The 15,441-nt window shown below is 38.6% G+C and overlaps 2 protein-coding genes, 1 long non-coding RNA gene and 3 other non-coding genes across 6 annotated transcripts in view; 2 read left to right on the plus strand and 4 right to left on the minus strand.

Annotated features, from left to right (window-relative positions):
* The window catches only part of LOC108182424 (uncharacterized), a 32,437-nt gene extending 25,818 nt beyond the window's left edge, over positions 1-6,619 (plus strand). The window contains exons 6-9 of the mRNA XM_073948646.1: positions 1,804-1,984; positions 2,058-2,221; positions 2,302-2,399; positions 6,322-6,619. The gene's annotated coding sequence lies outside the window, so the exon portion shown is untranslated. The remainder of the gene's footprint in view (positions 1-1,803; positions 1,985-2,057; positions 2,222-2,301; positions 2,400-6,321) is intronic.
* LOC141381810 (uncharacterized) overlaps positions 1-15,441 on the plus strand; it is a 201,291-nt gene that overhangs the window by 133,998 nt on the left and 51,852 nt on the right. The window lies entirely within an intron of this gene.
* Positions 4,203-5,069, minus strand: LOC141381918 (uncharacterized). The gene is made up of 2 exons (XR_012402824.1): positions 4,966-5,069; positions 4,203-4,585 (listed from the first exon to the last, which is right to left on the minus strand). It is a non-coding gene; the product is annotated as an uncharacterized lncRNA (long non-coding RNA).
* trnap-agg (transfer RNA proline (anticodon AGG)) lies at positions 11,189-11,260 on the minus strand. Its single transcript has one exon. It is a non-coding gene; the product is annotated as a tRNA-Pro (tRNA).
* trnap-agg (transfer RNA proline (anticodon AGG)) lies at positions 12,397-12,468 on the minus strand. Its single transcript has one exon. It is a non-coding gene; the product is annotated as a tRNA-Pro (tRNA).
* Positions 13,911-13,982, minus strand: trnap-agg (transfer RNA proline (anticodon AGG)). Its single transcript has one exon. It is a non-coding gene; the product is annotated as a tRNA-Pro (tRNA).

Raw genomic sequence — 15,441 nt, forward strand, 5'->3', positions numbered from 1 at the left:
ATCGCAAAACATGAAAATTTTTTGAAAAATCACAAAAAGTCACAAAAAATTATAAAATTTTTGAAAAATCGCAAAATATGAAATTTTTTTGAAAAATCGCAAAACATGAACATTTTTTGAAAAATCACAAAACATGAAAATTTTTGGAAAAATCGCAAAATATGATAATTTTTTGAAAAATCGCAAAAAAATTAAATTTTTGAAAAATCGCAAAATATGAACAATTTTTGAAAAATCGCAAAAAATCACAAAAAATGAAAATTTTTTGAAAAATCGCAAAAAATCACAAAAACTTAAAAATTTTTGAAAAATCGCAAAATATGAAATTTTTTTGAAAAATTGCAAAACATGAAAATTTTTTGAAAAATCACAAAACATGAAAATTTTTGGAAAAATCGCAAAATATGATAATTTTTTGAAAAATCGCAAAAAAATGAAATTTTTGAAAAATCGCAAAATATGAACAATTTTTAAAAAATCGCAAAAAATCACAAAAAATTAAAATTGTTTGAAAAATCGCAAAAAATCACAAAAAATGAACATTTTTTTAAAAATCACAAAAAATTTACATTTTTTGAAAAATCGCAAAATATGAAATTTTTATGAAAAATCACAAAAAATGAAAAATTTTTGAAAAATCGCAAAATCACAAAAAATGAAAATTTTTGAAAAATTGCAAAATATAAAATTTTTTTTAAAAATCCCAAAAATGAAATTTTTTTTGAAAAATCGCAAAAATAACATTTTTTTGAAAAATCACAAAAACTGAAAAATTTTTGAAAAATCACAAAATATGAACAATTTTTGAAAAATCGCAAAAAATGACATTTTTTTGAAAAATCGCAAAATATGAAATTTTTTTATAAAAATCACAAAAAATGAAATTTTTTTGAAAAATCGCAAAATATAAAAATTTTTTGAAAAATCACAAAAACTGAAAATTTTTTGAAAATTCGCAAAATATGAACAATTTTTGAAAAATCGCAAAAAATGAAAAATTTTTTAAAAATTGCAAAATATGAAATTTTTTTGAAAAATCGCAAAAAATGAAAATTTTTTGTAAAATCGCAAAATATGAAAAAATTTTGAAAAATCACGAAAAATCATGAAAGATGAAAAAATCTTGAAAAATCATGAAAAAATCACCAAAAATCATGAAAAATTCACCAAAAATCATGAAAATTATCTGTACAAACAGTAAAAAATACAGATAGTGCAAAAACAATGACAGTGCAAATACAACGACAGTACAAATAACAGACAAATAAAATGACAATGTGAAATTGACAGCGATATGTACAATGAATAGGTGTCCACATAGTTGTAGGCAGTGTTGTTTCAAGTATGGATTGGCTAAAGGTCAGTGCATGCTACATATCGATGGTGTGCAGTGAGGGTATGGAAGAGCCTGTGTGTTAAGTGTTCATCAGCCTGATAGTCTGAGGGAAGAAACTTTCCTTTAGCCGGCTGGTGCGTAACCAGATGCTGCGGAACCATCTGCCTGAGGGTAGCAGACGGTTTTGTCTGTATAATTGTACATGTTAAACTAATTTAAATTAGAAGTCCACTAAATGTTCATTAACTAAAGTCACAGCAAAAGGTGCTACAATTAAAGTAGAAATGCCAAAGTTCCACTGCTTTTTCTGTGACAGCTGTAGGGCTCGTCGGGGGATTGAACCCAGGACCTCTCGCATCCTAAGCAAGAATCATACCCCTTGACCAACGAGCCCTGAAGAAAGACCCTGCTGTGCCAAAAAAAATTCTTACTTTTTTATAAATACTTTTTGTTCTTGTTGTTTTTAGTATGTGCCACCTGGGTTGTCTTTGATGCAGTCCCTTTTAAGTTGGCTGTGCAGCACAATCCACAATAGCGATCTGCTAAAAAGATTCAGAGTGAGCTTCTGTTTAGAATACAGTTAAAAGCATCAGTCTGCAATATTAGAAAACCAGTAAAACAACTCAGGTGGACCTCTGGAAAAGCCAGGTAAGCCATTTTAAACAATGCCATAATGAAAAGATTTATTTATTTACATTAATCCATGCATCTCTTTATTTAGGCTATTTGCTTTATACGAGCTTACATGTCCTACAAATTTATTAATAGGACATACCCTATTAATAAACCGCCATGTTGTGAACCCGAAAGCAAAGCATCCAGTAAAAATTCATGTCTGGGGAGCCATATTCCGTCAGGGATCTGGACCGCTAGTTGTGTTAGAAGGTTAGTTCAAATCTCTTTAATATGATTGAATCGTTTCTTTGCAGTTTCTTTATTTATATATATATATTTTCTATTTTCAGGAATTATGGACAGATGTTTTTACGAAGACACTATAATAAAATTCAATCAGGCTCCATACGTAAAACAACACTTTAAGAACCATATCACTTCTTCCAAGGTAGATACAGTATGTAGGCCTACTGTACCAACTGTGTGTGTGTGTGTATACATGTTCACTGATGTGTGTGTGTGTGTGTGTATACATGTTCACTGATGTGTGTGTGCACACGTTCACTGCTGTGTGTGTTGAACTTTTTTATCAATCTAGATGATTATTGAATAATTAATAAAGTAAACACATTGCTTAAAGGGCACATAGTTTACCCCTTTTTTAATGATTTAACATTATTATTATGGTTCTTCTGAGTGTGCCAGTCTAGGTTCAGTTCAAAACACAATCCAGATTTTTTTATTATAATGTGTTATAATGTGTCATTTTAAGGGCGTGTACACAGCTCGCTGTTTTACATTTACTTTTAGTCATTTAGCAGACGCTTTTATCCAAAGGGACTAACAAATGAGGACAAGGAAGCAATTATCACAACTATAAGAGCAACAATAAATAAGTGCTGTAGGCAAGTTTCAGGGCTGTAAAGTCTAAGAAGGAAAGCATTAGTAATGTAAGAATTTTTTTTTTTTTTTTTGAGTACAGTTAGTGGTATAGCTAGAGGCAATTGCAGATTAGGAAGTGAAGAGGAGACTAAATAGTTGAGTTTTAAGTCGTTTCTTGAAGACAGCAAGTGACTCTGCCGTTCTGTTGCAGTTAGGGAGTTCATTCCACCAACTGGGCAGATTGAATGCGAGAGTTCGGGAAAGTGATTACTTCCCTCTTTGGGATGGAACCACGAGGCGACGTTTATTCACAATACGCAAGTTTCTTGAGGGCATATAAATCTGCAGAAGTGAGAGCAGATAAGAGGGAGCAAAGCCAGAGGTTGCTTTGTAGGCAAACATCAGAGCTTTGAATTTGATGCGAGCAGCAACTGGCAGCCAGTGCAAATGGGTGAGTAGCGGAGTGACATGTGCTCTTTTCAATTCATTAAAGACCACTCATGCTGCTGCATTCTGGAGTAGCTGAAGGGGCGTATTGCTTCGCATGAAAATTAGTTTCAAATTCAGTCGGTCGGTGAGTAAATGAATATGATGAATGAGAACACACAGGCATGTGCGTATAGAGATATAATGTAATGCTGTACAGTAACGTGTCAATTGTTTGTTTCAGTTGTCTTTATTTGAATGGTTTCGTGAGGATGTGATGGTGTGCTTTATCTGGCTGATTCCTGCTGAAGTGGGCGGGTTGTGTGACGTTTGATTCGGGGGATGTTATGGGGCGGGGTTTGCGTGACGTGCTGCGAGCTACTAGCCCGACAGTGGAAACGCAACATGATTTCGGCCTCACTGCTTAACCTCCTGGGCAATTGCCCCGGCTCATCCTGGCTCGCACTGGCCTCAGCTCACAGCCTAGAAGTCCAATGAACTATCCATTGCACCACAGAGCTCCTGCCTCTAGCACTGTTGCACAGAAAGCAATTTTTGGTACTCTCTGGCCCATAAAAGCACAGCTCACTGCAGATAAAGTACTGCTGGGATTCATACATAGGATCTTCTGTTTACTAGACAGGTGTTTTGACCAACTAAGCCACAAAACCAGACAGGGGGTATCTGTTTAATCGAAAAAAGAAACGGTAAAAACGGTAGCACTGCATGTTTGAATGTCTAGACTTAAAAATTTTAAAGTCCAATTGGTTACGCATCACCATACCATGCTATATAATGCCATCGTCCAAAACCCTCTTAATAGTACAATATTAAAATTGTTTTATTATTCAATATATAATCAAGGTTTCCCTTCTTAAACCAATTAACTTCTCTCTATAAAGCTTCAAAAATTGCAACAAATGAACACTCCAATGAAACAATGTACAAATAAAATAAAAATGAAAATAAAACATTTACTTAAAACATTTCAAATTTTCCCAAAAGTCCAGTACAGGTGATGAACACTCAAAAAGATTCTTTTGCAAAACAACTAGGTTGCAAATTCAGTTCAAGAGATCTAGGATGTTGCACTTGTGAGTTTGTTGTAAATTTACACTCTTACCATGACGCTGAATAGGTTTCACTTTGTATCTTTCCAACAGGTGTATCCAAAAAATCCACTTAATGGGAGGCTCGCCAGTCCAACTCCACAATTAGACACGCACCGATGGAAGTTGAGACAATCCAAATCCAGAAAAGAGTTCACACTTCAATTAATTTGAATGCAGAGCAGATCACATTCAGCAACTGACTTCAATAGAACATCTCACCGATGAAAAACCAGAAGATGCATAAGCAAACAAACAAAGGGGAGAAAAAAACCATTAGCATTTTACAGTGTATGCATTATCTCAGCTTAACACATTTGTAAATAAACAGCAACAATAAATGACCATGTATATGCTTCTCTCTGCTGAATTTCTGTGTTTTTCCTATTTCTTTCTCCTATTTGGCATTTTCTTTTTACAAATGACAGCATTTTACTTAAACTCTCTCACTTAAACTTTACACAATCACTTGTATAATACTGTGTATAATACTGTGTTTTTACTAGACCAAACAAATGGTTAATTAATGAAACACATTTTGACACTAGTTTTAATCATGTTATAATGAAAACAATTAAAAAAAAAACACGAACTCACCAAGGAAATCATTCAAAATCAAAGCGAAAAGCCAGGAAAACTCCAGGGGGCACTCGTGTGCAGATTTTACTCACAGATACAAATCTTGTTTTTTTCTCTCAATCCTTCATTAAAGATATATGATAGAAATCATTTCAGCATCTTATTAATGGTCAGTTTTCACAGTTAATACACATTTAAAACATTAAAATATATATTTACATTTACATTTAGTCATTTAGCAGAAGCTTTTATCCAAAGCGACTTACAAATGAGGACAAGGAAGCACTTACACAACTAAGAGCAACAATGAATAAGTGCTGTAGGCAAGTTTCAGGTCTGTAAAGTCTAAGAAGGGAAGTATTAGTAGTATTAGTATTAGTATTTTTTTTTGTGGGTACAGTTAGTGTGATATTCAGAGAGGCAATTGCAGATTAGGAAGTGAAGTGGAGACTAAATAGTTGAGTTTTTAGTCGTTTCCTGAAAGTAGCGAGTGACTCTGCTGTTCTTATGCAGTTAGGGAGTTCATTCCACCAACTGGGCAGATTGAACGTGAGCATTCACGAAAGTGATTTCTTCCCTCTTTGGGATGGAACCACGAGGCGGCGTTCGTTCACAGAACGCAAGTTTCTGGAGGGCACATAGATCTGCAGAAGTGAGAGCAGATAAGAGGGAGCAAAGCCAGAGGTTGCTTTGTAGGCAAACATCAGAGCTTTGAATTTGATGCGAGCAGCAACTGGCAGCCAGTGCAAACGGGTGAGTAGCGGAGTGACATGTGCTCTTTTCAATTCATTAAAGACCACTCATGCTGCTGCGTTCTGGAGTAGCTGAAGGGGCGTGTTGCTTCGCATGAAAATTAGTTTCAAATTCAGTCGGTCGGTGAGTAAATGAATATGATGAATGAGAACACACAGGCATGTGCGTATAGACATAAAATGTAATGTTGTACAGTAACGTGTCAATTGTTTGTTTCAGTTGTCTTTATTTGAATGGTTTCGTGAGGATGTGATGGTGTGCTTTATCTGGCTGATTCCTGCTGAAGTGGGCGGGTTGTGTGACGTTTGAATCGGGGGATGTTATGGGGCGGGGTTTGCGTGACGTGCTGCGAGCTACTAGCCCGACAGTGGAAACGCAACATGATTTCGGCCTCACTGCTTAACCTCCTGGGCAATTGCCCCGGCTCATCCATTACTTAAAACATTTCAAATTTTCCCAAAAGTCCAGTACAGGTGATGAACACTCAAAAAGATTCTTTTGCAAAACAACTAGGTTGCAAATTCAGTTCAAGAGATCTAGGATGTTGCACTTGTGAGTTTGTTGTAAATTTACACTCTTACCATGACGCTGAATAGGTTTCACTTTGTATCTTTCCAACAGGTGTATCCAAAAAATCCACTTAATGGGAGGCTCGCCAGTCCAACTCCACAATTAGACACGCACCGATGGAAGTTGAGACAATCCAAATCCAGAAAAGAGTTCACACTTCAATTAATTTGAATGCAGAGCAGATCACATTCAGCAACTGACTTCAATAGAACATCTCACCGATGAAAAACCAGAAGAAGATGCATAAGCAAACAAACAAAGGGGAGAAAAAAAACATTAGCATTTTACAGTGTATGCATTATCTCAGCTTAACACATTTGTAAATAAACAGCAACAATAAATGACCATGTATATGCTTCTCTCTGCTGAATTTCTGTGTTTTTCCTATTTCTTTCTCCTATTTGGCATTTTCTTTTTACAAATGACAGCATTTTACTTAAACTCTCTCACTTAAACTTTACACAATCACTTGTATAATACTGTGTATAATACTGTGTTTTTACTAGACCAAACAAATGGTTAATTAATGAAACACATTTTTGACACTAGTTTTAATCATGTTATAATGAAAACAATAAAAAAAAAAACACGAACTCACCAAGGAAATCATTCAAAATCAAAGCGAAAAGCCAGGAAAACTCCAGGGGCACTCGTGTGCAGATTTCACTCACAGATACAAATCTTGTTTTTTTCTCTCAATCCTTCATTAAAGATATATGATAGAAATCATTTCAGCATCTTATTAATGGTCAGTTTTCACAGTTAATACACATTTAAAACATTAAAATATATATTTACATTTACATTTAGTCATTTAGCAGAAGCTTTTATCCAAAGCGACTTACAAATGAGGACAAGGAAGCACTTACACAACTAAGAGCAACAATGAATAAGTGCTGTAGGCAAGTTTCAGGTCTGTAAAGTCTAAGAAGGGAAGTATTAGTAGTATTAGTATTAGTATTTTTTTTGTGGGTACAGTTAGTGTGATATTCAGAGAGGCAATTGCAGATTAGGAAGTGAAGTGGAGACTAAATGGTTGAGTTTTTAGTCGTTTCCTGAAAGTAGCAAGTGACTCTGCTGTTCTTATGCAGTTAGGGAGTTCATTCCACCAACTGGGCAGATTGAACGTGAGCATTCGCGAAAGTGATTTCTTCCCTCTTTGGGATGGAACCACGAGGCGGCGTTCGTTCACAGAACGCAAGTTTCTGGAGGGCACATAGATCTGCAGAAGTGAGAGCAGATAAGAAGGAGCAAGGCCAGAAGTCACTTTGTAGGCAAACATCAGAGCTTTGAATTTGATGCGAACAGCAACTGGCAGCCAGTGCAAACGGACTAGCAGCGGAGTGACATGTGCTCATTTCGGTTCATTGAAGACCACTCGTCTGCTGCATTCTGGAGCAGTTGAAGAGGCTTGATAGAGTTAGCTGGAAGCCCAGCTAGTAGAGAGTTGCAGTAATCCAGTTTGGAGAGAACAAGAGCTTGAACAAGGAGTTGAGCTGCATGTTCAGAAAAGAAGGGTCGGATCTTTCTGATGTTATAGAGTGCGAATCTGCACGATCGAGCAGTTCTAGAAATGTGTTCAGAGAAGTTTAGTTGGTCATCAATCGTTACTCCAAGGCTTTTCAAGGCTCTTGTACGACGATTCCAAAAGGCGTGATCTCAACAATAGGTGGTAGACACTTTTGCCCAAAACCACAGGTTGCCTTTGAGTCATTCCTTAAGCTTACTTGGCCCTACACCGTTTTCTAATCTCCCTAATTTAAAACAGCTCAATTAAGTCATCGGCTTCATTGTAGAGTACCCCTAGTATCTGAGCCTGCACTGCGCAATGAAATTAAAAAGCAGAACAGGATGGACAGATGCCAAAAATGTTGGAAACGCACCACTCCTAAGTCAGTGAAGAAAAAGGGCAAAGCTTGCAACGCTGGTGGGACTTGAACTCAAAACCTTTAAATGACTCAGTTCACAGCCAAGAAGTCCAATGCGTTATCCATTATCTTAGATTAAATGATTTCCATTTTCCGAGCTGACAGAGGGTTTGGATGTAATGAAACTGGATATTCCAAAAAACACTTAACACATGATTAAGGGTAGATTAAATAAAAATAAAATAATGCATTTTTTGCTTTGATCTTGAACAGAGGCCAGGTTACCGGTCAGGTTTGAGACATGATCATCCAGACTCTAAAAGACCACGTCCGTCTTGTCAGCATTTTCTGCATCCTGACATGCTGGTTTTTGTTGTGTATTTATTTCTTCTTCGATTTTTGTTATCGGGCAAATGTCTCTTATAATTAATTTTTGTGGCGCTGTGGCTTAGCTGGTCAAAATGCCTTGTAAACAGGAGATCCTGGGCTCAAATCCCAGCAGCGCCTTAGTTCAGGTGGTGCGTGTGCTTTTTTTTATACAGATTAACGAAATGAATTATAAAACTGTATAGCTTTGATGCATAATGGATAGTGCGACAAAATGAGTTACATTTGAGAGCTCATCTGATTCACAACTAGTTGACTGCACACCCATGTTTTTAAGTTGTTTATCTCCCCCTCCATATTCTCCATTCCTCAAACCTATTGAGGATTTTTTTCCTGCCTAGAGATGAAAAGTGTATGACCGAAATCCAAACACATGTATACCCCTTCTCCAAGCTATAGCAGTTGATGCTTTTCGTGGCTGGATTTGCCATGCAAGGTGACATTTGCCCCACTGCTTGGCCACACCAATACAGAAAAGAGAATGCAGTATAGCTGTTTTTTTATTTATTTATTTTTTTACTGTAACTGTATTTAGTAAATACTTCTGTTGATGGTATATGTAGACCACATTTTCTGCAACTTTGTGTTGGTTGGGATGAACACTGTGTACGCTGTTTTTGTGAGGAAAATACAGTAAAATATATTTGGTATTTGTTTGTTTTGTATTAAAACAATTTTCGAAAAATTTTACAATGCACTTCTGTAGGTCTATGTACTGTCTGTAGTAAGTGTAACACTGAACAGAAGAAGGCTTACAGAAAGTCATTATGATGAATAGAGAAGAAGTGGTCATAGTGTTTTACATTAAGCACATTAGTGTTCAACTGATCTTATGAATATCTATTAATGTGATGGCTTGTGTGTGTCAATTGAAAACAAAATACCTTTTTGAGAAGAAATCACATTGTTTTGAACTTATAGTTTCATTTTGCAGAAGAATTGAAGAGTTTTGCCCAATGTGTGTGTGTTTTGTGATTTGTGTGTAGAGTTCTGACAATATGAGACATGCTTTCAGAAAATGTGTGTAAACAACTGGAAAAAACTGTAAACAACCTCTTTGGTTGTCATTTTAGGACCTCCAGGAACAAGTTTGGTGACCCCTGGCTTAAAAGCATAGTTCTCTCAGACAGCAACTTTACAGGGCAACACTATATGCTGAATGGCTCAACCGAAATTTTAACCTGTTATTTCTCACGGAATGAACGAGAATCATACTCCTAGACAAGCAAGCCACTATGCAAAGTAATGTTTTGTGGCGATACTTCATGCTGGCAAACTGGAATTATTCGAAAGACATTTTTATGAAAGACATAATGTGCTGTAAAACGCAGTACACCTGCAAGGTCTCATCTGGTATTTGAACCTGGGACCTCTCACACCAGAAGCGAGAATCACACCCCTAGACCAATGAGCCACTAATGTGATAGGATTTCACATGGCGTCAGAAGCATCAAATAGTCAGAAATCTTTCTCTAAAGGGAATCAAGGGCACCCTAAGCGAGAATCATACCCCTAGACCAACAAACCACAAAAGCTTAAATATTTCACAAGACTTCAGAAGCAACAGATGGTCAGAAATCCTTATCTAACAAACATTGAAGCAGGGCTTTTGCTTCATTTGGACCCAGGACTTCTACAATGGTTCGTCCAGGATTTGAAAACGGGACCTCTCGCACCTTATGCGAGAATCAAGCCTGTAGACCAACAAGCTACTGCAAAACAGCCACTTTACATGGCAATACTATCTGCTGACAAACTGGAATTCTTCAAAAGACATTTTTACGAAAGACATAATGAATTTCACAAGGTGTCAGATAGTCAGAAATCTTTCTCTAACGAATCAAGGGCACCCTAAGTGAGAATCATACCCCTAGACCAACGAGCCACTGCAGAACAGCAACTTTATTTGGCAACACTATCTGCTGACAAACTGGCATTCTCAGAAAAAAGGCCTCTGTGTAAGCCACAACGACCTTACAAAACAGCGGACAACTGTAAGGGCTCAACCGAAATTTGAATCTGGGATTTATCATTGCATGAACGAGAATCAAACTCCTAGAACAGCAAGCCACTATGCAAAGGAATGTTTTATGTGGCGACACTATCTGCTGACAAACTGGAATTCTTCGAAAGACATTTTAATGAAAGACATAGTGCCCTGTAAAACACATAACACCTGTAAGGGCTCGTGCGGGATTTGAACCCGGGACCTCTCACACACGAAGCAAGAATATTACCCCTAGACCAACGAGCCACTAAGTTGAATGCATTTCACATGATGTCAGAAGCATCAGATAGTCAGAAAACTTTCTCTAACGAATCAAGGGCACCCTAAACGAGAATCATACCCCTAGACCAACAAGCCACTGCAAAACAGTAACTTTATATGGCAACACTATCAGCTGACGAACTGGCATTCTCAGAAAAAGGCCTCTGTGTAAGCCACAACGCCCTTACAAAACAGTGGACAACTGTAAGGGCTCAACCGAAATTTGAATCTGGGATTTCTCACGGCATGAACGAGAATCATAGTCCTAGACAACCAAACCACTATGCAAAGGAATGCTTAATGTGCCGACACTATCTGCTGACAAACTGGAATTCTTCGAAAAAGTTTTTTTATGAAAGCCATAATGCCCTGTAAAACAACAGAATAACTGCAAGGGCTCGTCCGGGATTTGAACCCGGGACCTCTCGCACCCTAAGCGAGAATCATACCCCTAGACCAACGAGCCACAAAAGCATGAATATTTTACAGGACATCAGAAGCAACAGATGGTCAGAAATCCTTATCTAACAAACATTGAAGCAGGGCTTTTGCTTCATTTGGACCCAGGACTTCTACAATGGTTCGTCCAGGATTTGAAAACGGGACCTCTCGCACCTTATGCGAGAATCAAGCCCGTAGACCAACAAGCTACTGCAAAACAGCCACTTTACATGGCAATACTATCTGCTGACAAACTGGAATTCTTCAAAAGACATTTTTACGAAAGACATAATGAATTTCACAAGGTGTCAGATAGTCAGAAATCTTTCTCTAACGAATCAAGGGCACCCTAAGTGAGAATCATACCCCTAGACCAACGAGCCACTGCAGAACAGCAACTTTATTTGGCAACACTATCTGCTGACAAACTGGCATTCTCAGAAAAAAGGCCTCTGTGTAAGCCACAACGACCTTACAAAACAGCGGACAACTATAAGGGCTCAACCGAAATTTGAATCTAGGATTTATCATTGCATGAACGAGAATCAAACTCCTAGAACAGCAAGCCACTATGCAAAGGAATGTTTTATGTGGCGACACTATCTGCTGACAAACTGGAATTCTTCGAAAGACATTTTAATGAAAGACATAGTGCCCTGTAAAACACATAACACCTGTAAGGGCTCGTGCGGGATTTGAACCCGGGACCTCTCACACACGAAGCAAGAATATTACCCCTAGACCAACGAGCCACTAATTTGAATGCATTTCACATGATGTCAGAAGCATCAGATAGTCAGAAAACTTTCTCTAACGAATCAAGGGCACCCTAAACGAGAATCATACCCCTAGACCAACGAGCCACTGCAAAACAGTAACTTTATATGGCAACACTATCAGCTGACGAACTGGCATTCTCAGAAAAAGGCCTCTGTGTAAGCCACAACGCCCTTACAAAACAGTGGACAACTGTAAGGGCTCAACCGAAATTTGAATCTGGGATTTCTCACGGCATGAACGAGAATCATAGTCCTAGACAACCAAACCACTATGCAAAGGAATGCTTAATGTGCCGACACTATCTGCTGACAAACTGGAATTCTTCGAAAAAGTTTTTTTATGAAAGCCATAATGCCCTGTAAAACAACAGAATAACTGCAAGGACTCGTCCGGGATTTGAACCCAGGACCTCTCGCACCCTAAGCGAGAATCATACCCCTAGACCAACGAGCCACAAAAGCTTGAATATTTTACAGGACATCAGAAGCAACAGATGGTCAGAAATCCTTATCTAACAAACATTGAAGCAGGGCTTTTGCTTCATTTGGACCCGGGACTTCTGCAATGGTTCGTCCAGGATTTGAAAACGGGACCTCTCGCACCTTAAGCGAGAATCATGCCCGTAGACCAACGAGCAACTGCAAAACAGCCACTTTACATGGCAACACTATCTGCTGACAAACTGGCTTTCTCAGAAAAAAGGCCTCTGTGTTAGCCACAACGACCTTACAAAACAGCAGACAAGTGTAAGGGCTCAACCGAAATTTGAATCTGGGATTTTTCATTGCATGAACGAAAATCATACTCCTAGACCAGCAAGCCACTATGCAGAGGAATGTTTTATGTGGTGACACTATCTGCTGACAAACTGGAAATCTTCGAAAGACATTTTAATGAAAGACATAGTGCCCTATAAAACACATAACATCTGTAAGGGCTCGTCCAGGATTTGAACCCAGGACCTCTCTCACCTTAAGCAAGAATCATACCCCTAGACCAACGAGCAGCTACAGTGATTAAATTTCACATGGCGTCAGAAGCATCAGATAGTCAGAAAACTTTCTCTGACGAATCAAGGGCACCCTAAGCCAGAATCATACCCCTAGACCAACGAGCCACTGCAAAACAGTAACTTTACATGGCAACACTATCTGCTGACAAACCGGCATTCTCAGAAAAAAGGCCTCTGTGTAAGCCACAACGCCCTTACAAAACAAAAGACAAGTGTAAGGGTTCAACTGAAATTTGAACCTAGGATTTCTCATGGCATGAACGAGAATCATACTCCTAGACCAGCAAGCCAATATGCAAAGGAATGTTTTATGTGGCGACACTATCTGCTGACAAATTAGAATTCTTCGAAAGACATTTAAATGAAAGACATAGTGCCCTGTAAAACACATAACACCTGTAAGGGCTCGTCTGGGATTTGAACCCGGGACCTCTCAGACCCGAAGCGAGATTCATACCCCTAGACCAACGAGCCACCAAATTGAATTAATTTCACATGATGTCAGAAGCATCAGATAGTCAGAAAACTTTCTCTGACGAATCAAGGGCACCCTAAGCGAGAATCATACCCCTAGACCAACAAGCCACTGCAATACAGTAACTTTATATGGCAACACTATCAGCTGACGAACTGGCATTCTCAGAAAAAAGCCCTCTGTGTAAGCCACAACGCCCTTACAAAACAGCAGACAACTGTAAGGGCTCAACCGAAATTTGAATCTGGGATTTCTCACGGCATGAACGAGAATCATAGTCCTAGACAACCAAACCACTATGCAAAGGAATGCTTTATGTGCCGACACTATCTGCTGACAAACTGGAATTCTTCGAAAAAGTTTTTTATGAAAGCTATAATGCCCTGTAAAACTACAGAATAACTGCAAGGGCTCGTCCGGGATTTGAACCCGGGACCTCTCGCACCCTAAGCGAGAATCATACCCCTAGACCAACGAGCCACAAAAGCTTGAATATTTTACAAGACATAAGAAGGAACAGATGGTCAGAAATCCTTATCTAACAAACATTGAAGCAGGGCTTTTGCTTCATTTGGACCCGGGACTTCTGCAATGGTTCGTCCAGGGTTTGAAAACGGGACCTCTCGCACCTTAAGCGAGAATCATGCCCGTAGACCAACGAGCAACTGCAAAATAGCCACTTTACATGGCAACACTATCTGCTGACAAACCGGCATTCTCAGAAAAAGGCCTCTGTGTAAGCCACAACGCCCTTACAAAACAAAAGACAACTGTAAGGGTTCAACTGAAATTTGAACCTAAGATTTCTCATGGCATGAACGAGAATCAAACTCTTAAACCAGCAAGCCACTATGCAAGAAATATTTTATGTGGCAACACTATCTGCTGACAAATTGGAATTCTTTGAAATACGTTTTTACGAAAGATATAATGCCCTGTAAAACACAGTACACCTGCAAGGGCTCATCTGAGAATTGAACCTGGGTCCTCTCACACCAGAAGCGAGAATCACACCCCTAGACCAATGAGCCACTAAAGTGATAGGATTTCACATGGCGTCAGAAGCATCAAATAGTCAGAAATCTTTCTCTAAAGGGAATCAAGGGCACCCTAAGCGAGAATCATACCCCTAGACCAACAAACCACAAAAGCTTAAATATTTCACAAGACTTCAGAAGCAACAGATGGTCAGAAATCCTTATCTAACAAACATTGAAGCAGGGCTTTTGCTTCATTTGGACCCAGGACTTCTACAATGGTTCGTCCAGGATTTGAAAACGGGACCTCTCGCACCTTATGCGAGAATCAAGCCCGTAGACCAACAAGCTACTGCAAAACAGCCACTTTACATGGCAATACTATCTGCTGACAAACTGGAATTCTTCAAAAGACATTTTTACGAAAGACATAATGAATTTCACAAGGTGTCAGATAGTCAGAAATCTTTCTCTAACGAATCAAGGGCACCCTAAGTGAGAATCATACCCCTAGACCAACAAGCCACTGCAGAACAGCAACTTTATTTGGCAACTCTATCTGCTGACAAACTGGCATTCTCAGAAAAAAGGCCTCTGTGTAAGCCACAACGACCTTACAAAACAGCGGACAACTGTAAGGGCTCAACCGAAATTTGAATCTGGGATTTATCATTGCATGAACGAGAATCAAACTCCTAGAACAGCAAGCCACTATGCAAAGGAATGTTTTATGTGGCGACACTATCTGCTGACAAACTGGAATTCTTCGAAAGACATTTTAATGAAAGACATAGTGCCCTGTAAAACACATAACACCTGTAAGGGCTCGTGCGGGATTTGAACCCGGGACCTCTCACACACGAAGCAAGAATATTACCCCTAGACCAACGAGCCACTAAGTTGAATGCATTTCACATGATATCAGAAGCATCAGATAGTCAGAAAACTTTCTCTAACGAATC

The sequence above is a fragment of the Danio rerio genome, chromosome 4 (assembly GCF_049306965.1).
Source record: "Danio rerio strain Tuebingen ecotype United States chromosome 4, GRCz12tu, whole genome shotgun sequence".
In the NCBI taxonomy this organism is placed as follows: Eukaryota; Metazoa; Chordata; class Actinopteri; order Cypriniformes; family Danionidae; genus Danio; species Danio rerio.